General features: G+C 44.9%; 1 long non-coding RNA gene across 1 annotated transcript; it reads left to right on the top strand.

The window, feature by feature from the left end:
- Positions 1-2,544: 2,544 nt before the first annotated feature.
- LOC123460745 lies at positions 2,545-5,038 on the top strand. Its single transcript, XR_006637170.1, has 2 exons — positions 2,545-2,601; positions 3,289-5,038. It is a non-coding gene; the product is annotated as an uncharacterized LOC123460745 (long non-coding RNA).
- The last annotated feature ends 5,532 nt before the right edge of the window (positions 5,039-10,570 follow it).

Raw genomic sequence — 10,570 nt, 5'->3', positions numbered from 1 at the left:
AAGTTAATAATTCAAGAAAAATAATTGGAGACTTGAATACCTTACTTTCAATAAAGGATAGAACAATTAGTCAAAATCAACAAGAAAATAAGACTTGAATGATACTCTCAGCTGACAAGACCCAACAGACATCTTTAGATACCTCTCTCCCAACAGCAGCAGAGTAAACATTACTCTTAAATGTATATAGAGCGTTCCTCAGGATGTACCATATGTTAGTCTGCAAAACAAGCCTCAATATGTTTTAAAAGATTAAAGTCATGGGAAGTATATTCTCCAAGCACACTCAAGTGAAATTAAAAATCGATAACAGGAAGAACCTTGGGAAATTCATCAGGATGTGGAAACAAAATAGTGAAATGCATATTATTAACAGCCAATGAGTTAGGAAAAAAAATCTCAAGGGAAATGACAAACACAGGGAAACACAACAGAGGAGGTCTTATGGGGCATAGGTAAAGCAGTACTTAGAGGGAAATTTATAGCTGTGAGTTACCATTTTTAAAAGGAAAAGAGATTTCAATAAGCCAACCTTCCACCTTAAGGAACTAGGGGGAGAAACAAAACAAACAAACAAACAAAAAAAAACAGACTTAAGCCACAGTAAACCAAAGGAAGGAAATAATAGAGCAGGTGTTAATAGAGAATAGAAACAATAGAAGAAAATCAACAGATCCAAAGCTGATACTTTGAGGAGATCAACAAAGCTGGTATTTAACTATAAAGAGATGAGGTAACTTTCCCAAGGTGACTCCAATAGGAAATGTCACAGCTGAGATTCCAAAACAAGATAGGTTGCTATCAAAGCTTGGGTGGTGGGTGTAGACTGTGAAGACTCAAGGGTCAGAGACTAATGTCCTTCATTAGCACATCCCAGCACTTTGCTCTATGCCTGGTACATGTAGGGGCTCTGGAAATGTTTGCTGAACTAAAATGAAAAGTAAACTCCTCCCCACCCTTAGCCACCATCTGTGGAAGATGATAAATTATGCTTCCAATGCAGATCAAGCTGAATTGCACTATTTCTGATGAGAAAAGCTGAAAACAGCAAACTGCTTGTTCTTAAAAATAAACCCTTCAGCTTCAGAGATTTGGCCCAGAAATGAACCGTGTTACAGCTCAAGCCCTGAGATTGAGTTTATTACCCTGGAGCCAAGGGTGATGGAGTTTCTGGCTGGACAGAAACTTGATCACCTTGACCTGGCTCCTGGGTGCAGAGTGGGAGCTCAGCTGCTCAAGCTCCCATGCTGGGCCCCCAGGGGATGAATACTGGTCATAGAAAGGGCTGACCTCCCTCAGTACAGCCCATCTTGCCTCTTGTCCCCAGTCTGGTAGCTTAGGAATAGGATTCAAGGATAGCCCAGTGTAGATTCCAGCTTTCAGATGTTTTATAAGGGGTTGAAATGGAAAGAATGACCTTAATTAACCCATGTGCAAGCTGGGGAAGGAGAGGGCCCTACCACGTGTTCAAACTGGGGTGACCTGCCACCTGTTCCAGGGCCAGGGGAAAAGAAAAATCCTTCACCCATGCCATCTCCCAGCTCACGAGCTGTGAGGAAGGAAGGGTGCTAGTTGTTTGCCAGTTTTCAGAAGGACTAGATGAGGCACCCAGAAGCTGCCTCAGGACTCATGGTAGGGAAAGGCATCCAGTGGTTTGGACCCCCACATTCTCTTAGCACTCCCCGCCTCTTGGGGAGGTGGCTTTCAGGCTCTGTATTTATGAGTTTCCCACGAAGAATATGTGTGCTGGGAGGGGCTGGCATTCGCCATGAACATTCGTGTGTGGTTCTCTCTGGTTTATACGCAACAGCTCCTCCCCTGCCCCCCTTCTTAATTTAAAGGTGACGCTTCTGGAAGCCTCAAATGTGGAATTGACCCTAAGTTGAAAAGATCTTTTTAGGGCAAGAGCTTTGTTCTTGTGAATTTTCTGCCTCACCAACCATGGGGAATGTGAGCTGGGGGAAAAGTCTGCTCAAGAAGCCGGTCATTCATTTCAGGGGCCAGGGGCTGTTCTGCAGAAGCAAAGCCTCCCATTCTCTCAGCCTTTTGATCCACTGGGGCTCTGGGCAGGAAGGCGCAGGGCAATCATTGTGATCCCCAGAGCCCTCCCACCTGCCACTGAGGAAGGTGATTACTAGGGTTGAGGAGGTGGGGGCTGGGGAGAGGAGCTAGAATTTAAAGAAATGGGGGTTTTAATTCTGTTTTGAAACTAACCACCTCTAATTTTTTCATAATCATAAAATTAGTAAGATGATAACGCTTTTCCTCCCAGAGAAAGTGATGTATGAGTACTTGTATTTTGACCAGCTGCTAAATGTATATGTTCTCTACGGTCTCAGTATCTGGTCCCACATGCACTATTAAAGTTGTCGAACATAGAGTTCAAAATGTCATTTTGTAGTTAGAATAAAAGAAAGGAGCAAGAAACATGAATATTGGTATAATCGGTGATAAACACCTCAGGATGGAGTGAGATCACTTACAGGATTCTCAGTGGTGGTTCAGGCACAAAGGATTAATTATATGTTTTATTGAAACAGGTATGGAGACTACAGGTAGTTTGGAGTTAATAGAGCTGATCCTTCATCATCAGTGGTCCAGGTTTTTTTTTTTATTTTTAGCTTATTTTTATTTATTGCGACAGACAGGAGAGAAAGAGGCATACAGAGAGAGAGAGAGAGAGGGAGAGAGAGAGAGAGAGAATGAGAGTACCAGGGCCTCCAGCCACTGCAAACGAACTCCAGATGCATGCACCCTCTTATGCATTTGGCTTACATGGGTCCTGGGGAATCGAGCCTCGAACCTAAGTCCTTAGACTTCACAGGCAAGCACTTAACCGCTAAGCCATCTCTCCAGCACCCCCCCTTTTTGATTATTTCTTGTTTTTATTTTTATTTATTTATTTGAGAGCGACAGACAGAAAGAAAAGAGGCAGAGAGAGAGAGAGAGGAGAGTGGGGCGCGCCAGGGCCTCCAGCCACTGCAAACGAACTCCAGACGCGTGCGCCCCCTTGTGCATCTGGCTAACGTGGTTCCTGGGGAATCGAGCCTTGAACCAGGGTCCTTTGGCTTCACAGGCAAGCGCTTAACCGCTAAGCCATCTCTCCAGCCCCCCCCCCCCTTTTTAAAATAGCTTTCTGCTGTGCCATACTTAGCTCCCATTTATATCTTCCTTCCTCAACGAAGCTACATGATTTTAGCCTGCTGCTGGAGGTCTAGTTATCACATCTGAATTAAGGACTGAAGAAAAGATAGCTAAAAAGTCTTACCTGGTTGTCTCTCTTTTCAGGAACTCTTCACAGAAGCTTGATGTGACAACTGTTATTTACATTTCATTGAACAGTTGTAGGGGCCACATCTCTATGAAGGAGATCAGACCAAACCTAGAATATTTGGGTTTTATGTCTCAGCCGAAATGCAAAGTTGGACATTGAGGCAATAATTATCTGCTTCTCATAATGGAAGGGCCATGTGAATTTTATGTCCCTGCAGGTGCATTTTCTCAACTTTGTCAGTCATTTGTTCTTTATCAACCTGTGTGGTCAAATAGTGAAATGTGTATAATATGTACATAAGTGGGTGAAATCCAGGTCCTTTTCCTCCTAAGAGTAGGATATGAACAGGTAGAGAAAGGATATGACTGAGAGCCACAAGAATGATGGTAGAGGAACACAGAGGACCCAGGGTAGCTGGTATCCCAGGGGATCCCAAGACAGGGATTCAGGCAGGACTTCTAGGCAGAAGTGACAGTAGTGAGTGGTGAAAGGTGACCAGAAGCTAGTATTCTGAAGTAGGAATGTTGAGTTATTTAGGCAAAAGAATCTGAACTGGTATTGTATGTCATCATGCACCAAAACATATGTACATATATGATAACCCCAGGGAAGACCCCCCAGCAGTGCCTGCCATATTAAGATGCAATGCAGAGAAAGCAAGACACTTGGTTACTTATTGGTTAAGAACCTTCAGATGATGAGTGACTAAAGATTCATCTCAAACAGGCTTAAGCAAAATTAGAGTGGATCAGCTTGTATACTGGAGAAGCCCCAATGAAGCCTTTAGGCCTCAAAAGGGTCCTAAGCTGGGGTTGCACCTGCTGGCCATGGGACTTGGTTTCTCTTGGCTCTGTTGTTAGGTGGCTTATTTCTGGGATTGCACCTAGTGAACCAGGTCAGTCCAATGCTCCAAGTCCAGCAGAAGCAGAGCTGCTCTTGCACATAACCCAGGATGTAGAGTAGCATTAGGAACAGTCACATCTTCAGCCTGGTGGTGACCAGACAATTGGCTGAGACATTTTGAACATAATTCATCAGATCAGATCATAGTCTCATCCCCTATTCACTGGAACTGGAGTCTCTCAGTGGGATTTGGAGACTAGTGATTAGAAGAAAAGGACCACAGATATCCTCAGGTAGGTCTGGAAGGAATTTCTGTGGATACTGACTGAAGATGATAATGCCCAAACAGATTAGATAACTTATGCAGTATCCACAACTGGTGAGTGGCAAGCTTGCTTTGAGCCCTGGTTTCTCTAGCTGCAAAGCATATACTCTTGCTAGCCACTGCTGCCTCCCTATGTTTCACCCTGGTACCCACTCAGACCTATGGATTGGTTGGTTAGAGCTCACCTGCTCGTACTCAGCCAGGGAAACCACAGGCTGAGCAAACTGCTAATACAATATAGATACTCAGTGCATCGTTTTTGGGTAAATGAATGATGATTCTATCCTTGATTCATTGTGGAAACTAGTTCAGGCTGAAGGGTTGAAAATCGAGTTAGTTTGATCTCCATGAAGTCACAAGAGAAAACAGGAAAAGTGACTTGTCTAACTTTTTGAGAGAAGTGGCTGTCATCTGACACTCTGAACTGTCTACAGTGACACCTCACCTTTCTGAAGTCCATTTTGAGTGCATTACTCAGCAAGGTCATGGTAGATGCTATGAGGAGATCTCAAACCAATGGACACACATTGCCATAACATCATTTTTCCTTCATGTGGTTGTCCTTAGATTCTTTATAATAAAGAATGAGACAAGAGGCACTCCTTTGTTCTAGTGGTCACTAGTGTCCCACTTTAAATCTGGCATTCAAAGTTCTATGTGATCTGACCCCAGTTCATCTATTTATTAAGTTGAGAAGATTTTTGTTTATTTAACTTTTTTGTGGTGGCACATGCCTTTAATCCCAGCACTTGGAAGGCAGAGAGGTAGGTGGATCCCATGAATTCCAGTCCATCCTGAGACATAGTGAATTTCAGGTCAGCCTGGGATAGAGAGTGAGACCCTTCCTTGAAAAAACCAAAAAAAAAAAAAAAAAAAGTTTTTCCTTTAATTTTTGTGTATGTTGTGTGTATCAGGGGGAATGGGGCTTGCACACACCATGGCACATGTATGGAGATCAGTGAACAACTTCGGGGTGTTGGTCTTCTCCACCTTGAGACAAGACGGTTTTTTCTCTGCACTGTGATGTAAAGTCCATGCTAGCCACCCTTCAAGCTTCAGAATTCTCCTGACTTGCCTCTTACTGTTATAGAAGCATTGGGATTATGCTACTGTACACAGCATGACTTCAGGTTATAACCTCCTTGATCTCAGAGCTGACAGCTCACTGATCCCTCTGGGAAAAGCTTCAGGGTGAACAGAGACCAAGACCTTGAGCTCAGTCTACTTGGCTTCCTGTTGCTGGACTCACACTCCTTTCTCCTTCCTTTTTGACACTACTGGGGATGGAATCCAGAGCTTTATCCAAGGGCTAGGCAGGTGTTCTACCACTGAGCCACACTCAACTGTCCTCCAACCTTCTTTTGAGGAAACATGCACCCCTACTTCTACCCAAGGGTTGAGTCTTCCTCCACATCTGAAAGAGCCTGAATCCCAGCCACGCCGTTGGGACCTACACACTAGCCTATGGAATGTGCTAGGAAGTTTTCTGGGCAGAGTTAAGAATACCGGGAAAGGATTTCATAGGGAAATCAGTTGAGGAAGAGCAGGGGCAGTGACAAAAGGGCAAAGGGACTTTGAGAATCTTCCTACTCTGTGCTGGTCCTGGCAGCCTTGGTTGGCTCTGCCTTTTGGACATGGCTGCAACCCCCTGCCATGGAAAGTGCTGGGCTTCAGGCTGTCCTCACAGGGCTGCTTCCTGGCTCCTGTCTCTCTTCTGCACCCCAGGTGATCCACACACCATCATTCCAGCACTAGGGCTTGGCCAAGGCAGCCTCAGATCCAGCACAGGATGCTCTGGCATACCAGAGACAGGATGCTCGGGCTGGGGACCCCTGAGCAGAAACCCAGAGTCAGGAAATGTCTCTTCCTGCTGCAGGGACAGCTCAGTGACCTGGAAAGGTATGGACTGTGATGCTCATGTTTCCACAGTGACCTCATTCCTAGTGGGAACCTACACTTTGAACATAACTGTACCCAGCTACATCATAGCCAGGGAGACTTGAGCAGCTGATGTTTCTCTTCATTTGATAGGCATATCCAAGGTAGGAACTTAAGGGTCTCACCAGTGTGAATTTCATATAATCATAGCATGTCAGAGTTGCAGGGTAAGACAGAGGGACTTGACCTGCCCCATGCAAGTGCACCATCGCCAGCCTTCTGTGAGGTGAGACTGGATGCATACTGCCTGCAGGCTTTCAGGGTAGGAGCTTATTCATGCTAGGCCATGATTCAGTACCTGGCCCAATGCTCACACTAGTGATCCCTATCATTTCTCACTGCTCCCACATACCAGAGTCCCTCAATATTCCTGTGAAGCCCTCCAAATTGGATTGTGAAGCAATCCAAAGTGGCCCCTTAATTGTTGCTTCTTTACTGTGACTTCAAAGCCTCTTCCTCCTGGTCAATCTGAACATGCTTAAAATGACCAAAGATGAAACTCAAGACCAACCCAGTATTCCAAGTAGGGTTTGGCTGGAGTGAAATAGCTTCCTCACCTACTTGCACCCTGACATTTGAAGGCACCTGAAGTGGTGGCACCTCTCAAAACCCCAGGAGCAGCTAACCTCTTGTCCATCTTTCCAGTAGTTGCTCTCTAGCTCACAAAGAATAATGGTTGTCTTCCCCATTTCTGGTCATCTCACTTTGAGGGTGTTGCAGTTAGGTTCACATTGCTAGTAGAAATCACCCAACCAAGAACAGCTTGTGGGGAAAAGGTTTATTTTGGCTTACAGGCTAGAGGGGAAGGTCCATGATGGCAGGGGAAACTGATGGCATGAGCAGAGGGTGGACATCACCCCTGACCAACATAAGGTGGGCAATAGCAACAGGGGAGTGTGCCAAACACTGGCAAGGGGACAAACATATCCATAGTTGATGTAAAACACAATACATTCAGTCCAACTTTAAAAGTCCCCATGGTTGTTATCCATTTCAATGATGTTCAAACATCCTTATAGTCCAAGATCTTTTAACTGAGCCATAATACCAAAAAATCCCCCCCAACCCATAATGGTACAGAAGTAACAGTCACACTGCAAAAGATGACATTGGGCACAGCAAAGAAACATTCAACATACAAGATTTAAGCAGGGCATACTCTCACTTTGGGTATAGAATCTTCTCTTTTCAGATGGCAGTGGCCTTGGGATGACTCACAAGGTATCATAGTGTTGGAAAGAAGTGACTGGAGTACTGAGTAACATCTTGATCACACCTTCCAAGGCTCAGGGTCTAATGTGGAAGAGGTGGCGGAAAGAATGTAAGAGCCAAAGGAAGGGTAGGACTCCTTACAACGTGCTCCCTCCAGACATAAAATGCCCTGGATATCCATGACCTCATAATGCTTGACACTACCTACACAAGACCATCATAAGAGGAGGAAAAGATCATGATATCAAAATAAAAGAGACTGATTGAGATGGGGAAGGGATATGATGGAGAATGGAATTTCAAAGGGGAAAGTGGGGGGAGGGAGGGTATTACCATGGGATATTTTTTATAATCATGGAAAGTGTTAATAAAAATTGAGAAAAAATAAATAAAATAATAAAAAAAGGAAAAAAAAAGATTTAAGCAGGGCAAACATCAAACTCTGTAACTCCAAGTCCAACAACTCTCGCCAGTGACAAATCTCCAAGTTTGATAATTCTAACGAGTAACAAGTCTCTGGAGTTCCAATTCCGCCCCTCCAGCTAGGCTATTCACAGTTCTGGGAAACTTCATCTGCGGCCAGTAGCCTTCCTTGGCAGCCATCTTGTGGTCCCAGCATCTCCATTGATTCTCCACTGCAACCTATGGTTCATCCTCATGGTCCCAAGGGGTCTTCATGCAGGCATCCAACACACCTGCTTCACACTGCCCATGGTCATTTCCAAAACACAAGACCATGTTGCAAACTCAATGACCCACTCATTCCTGCATTTCTTATACTTCACAATACCAGGTAGGGTGCCAATTTGTTAATCTGGGGGGTGGGAGGAGAATAAAGCAAACTTTGAAACAGGGCACTCAGGCCCCTTCAAAAGAGTCTACATTCTTCCTGTTGCCCCAGTGCAGGTCAGTTGGCCCAAACTCAAAGGTTGTAATCTCTCAGTTGCAGCTAAATAGGCAACAGTTTACCCTAAGATTTTTTTTTTTTCTGTGCCATATCCCTCTGCTCACACCAACTCATTTCTACACATAGAAACCCTGCACAACTTCTCAGGACACAGGCATAACAGCAAGCTTCACACGAACTGCTAGCTCAGTTCCAAGCAAAGCTCTTTCTCACCCTCATAAGCCAACCCTCACAGTCCATAGTTGTTACTGCATTCAGGTCTTTCAATTCCTGTCCAGAATACTCCCATCAAGCTGTATTTAACAGCACTGAAAGACATCTCTTAGGCCAAGGTTTCACATTCCTCTTGAAAATCAGCTCCACAGAGTCTGGTGGCTAGCAGCAATCCCACTCTTTGGAACCACTTTACTGTTGCAGTCAGGTTTGCATTGCTGGTAGAAAACACCCAACCAAGAGCAGCTTGTGGAGAAAAAGAGGTTCATTTTGGCTTACAGGCTCGAGGGGAAGTGCCATGATGGCAGGGGGAAATGATGGCATGAGCAGAGTGTGGATATCATGCCCTGGCCAACATAAGGTGGACAATGGCAACAAGTAAGTGTGCCAAACACTGGCAAGGGGACACTGGCTATAACACCCATAAGCCTGCCCCCAACAATACACTGCCTCCAGAGGCGTTAATTCCCAAATCTCTGTCAGCTGGGAACATAGCATTCAGAACAGCTAACTTTATGAGGACACCTGAATCAAACCACCACAGAGGGTTACTTCATCTATCCTAGGAGATGAGAGCACAGAGAGAGCGAGTGACAGCATCCTGAAAGGAGATTGGTCAGGGTGGAGGCATCTGGCACCACATAGACTTCCACTTTCCACACACTCCTTGCATCAAGGGTCACTTTATTCCTATATAGGCGTGCTTTCTCTGTCTCATACACTCTTGCTGTTTTTTCTTGTCATACTTTTTAAGCTAAGTTGTATATTAATTTATCACCTGTTTACTTACCAAGCACTGTCTTTGTGTGTCTTGTACCCCACATACTGTTGAGTGTTTTTCTTTGCTTTCTCATCTTCATACAAGGGCTAGAAGGGCTTCTCTCACCTCACCATCCCAGTCATCAGAGAACTTAAAAGGCAGAGTCAGGTTTTGACACACATCGGCTATGAATGCAGGAACAGGGATTCCCATTGCAGGTTTACATGGGCACTCTTATGTGAGCCAAGGAGGTGTAGCAAATGCCTCCCCTACTGTGCAGGAGATTCAATGTTCTCTCTCCTGCTGTGGTGGCCCAAGCTGGGGTGACTATGGTTGTTGTGTCCACAGTGTCCTGTGCTCTGTCCTACAGTGGCCCTGGCTGGGGTGACTATGTTGTGGTGTCCAATTTACTGGTGGTGTTAGGCTTTATTTTTGCCCCTTTGACAAGGCAACTTTCAGGCTGGGGAGATGACTTGCTGTAAGCATGAAGGTCTGAGATTTCTCAGCTTGATTCCTTATTGTCTTCATATACAACTGGGTGTTATAACCATGTCTGTAACCATCATCCCATGGGGAGGAGGGACCAGATAATGGCTGGGGTCGTGCAAACCATAGCTTTGCATTCAGAGAACTTCTGACGCAGATGAGCAGCAGAGGAGGAAACCTGACATTCTCTTCTGGCCTCTCAGCACCTGAAAGAACATGTGCCCATGCATGTGTGTACATATCTCTCTCTCTTTCTCCATCTCCTCTCTCCCTCTATCTCTCTCTCACTCTCTCTTTCACACACACACACATGCTACTACTACACATACTACATATTAAAAAATAATAATAAAGACAACTTTCCCACATGGTGCCTCTTCCAGCTCTCTAGCTTTCCTTGTGAGGTCCTCTGCACCTGTAAGTTTCTTTCTTTGTTCTGAGATCTCATTAAGTTTTTTGTCTGCCCAGAGCTCCTAGGCTCAAGATAGTCTCCTGCTTAGAGTCTCAAAGGTGGTGTGGGACTATAGGCATGCACTGCACTGTTGTACTTAGGTCTCATTGCTGGCCGAAATCACCCAAACTTTAAGCATCCTTTAACTGAGACAAAAAATC

This window comes from Jaculus jaculus, chromosome 5, assembly GCF_020740685.1.
Source record: "Jaculus jaculus isolate mJacJac1 chromosome 5, mJacJac1.mat.Y.cur, whole genome shotgun sequence".
NCBI classification, from domain to species: domain Eukaryota; kingdom Metazoa; phylum Chordata; class Mammalia; order Rodentia; family Dipodidae; genus Jaculus; species Jaculus jaculus.
This window is presented reverse-complemented; position numbering and strand designations above follow the sequence as displayed.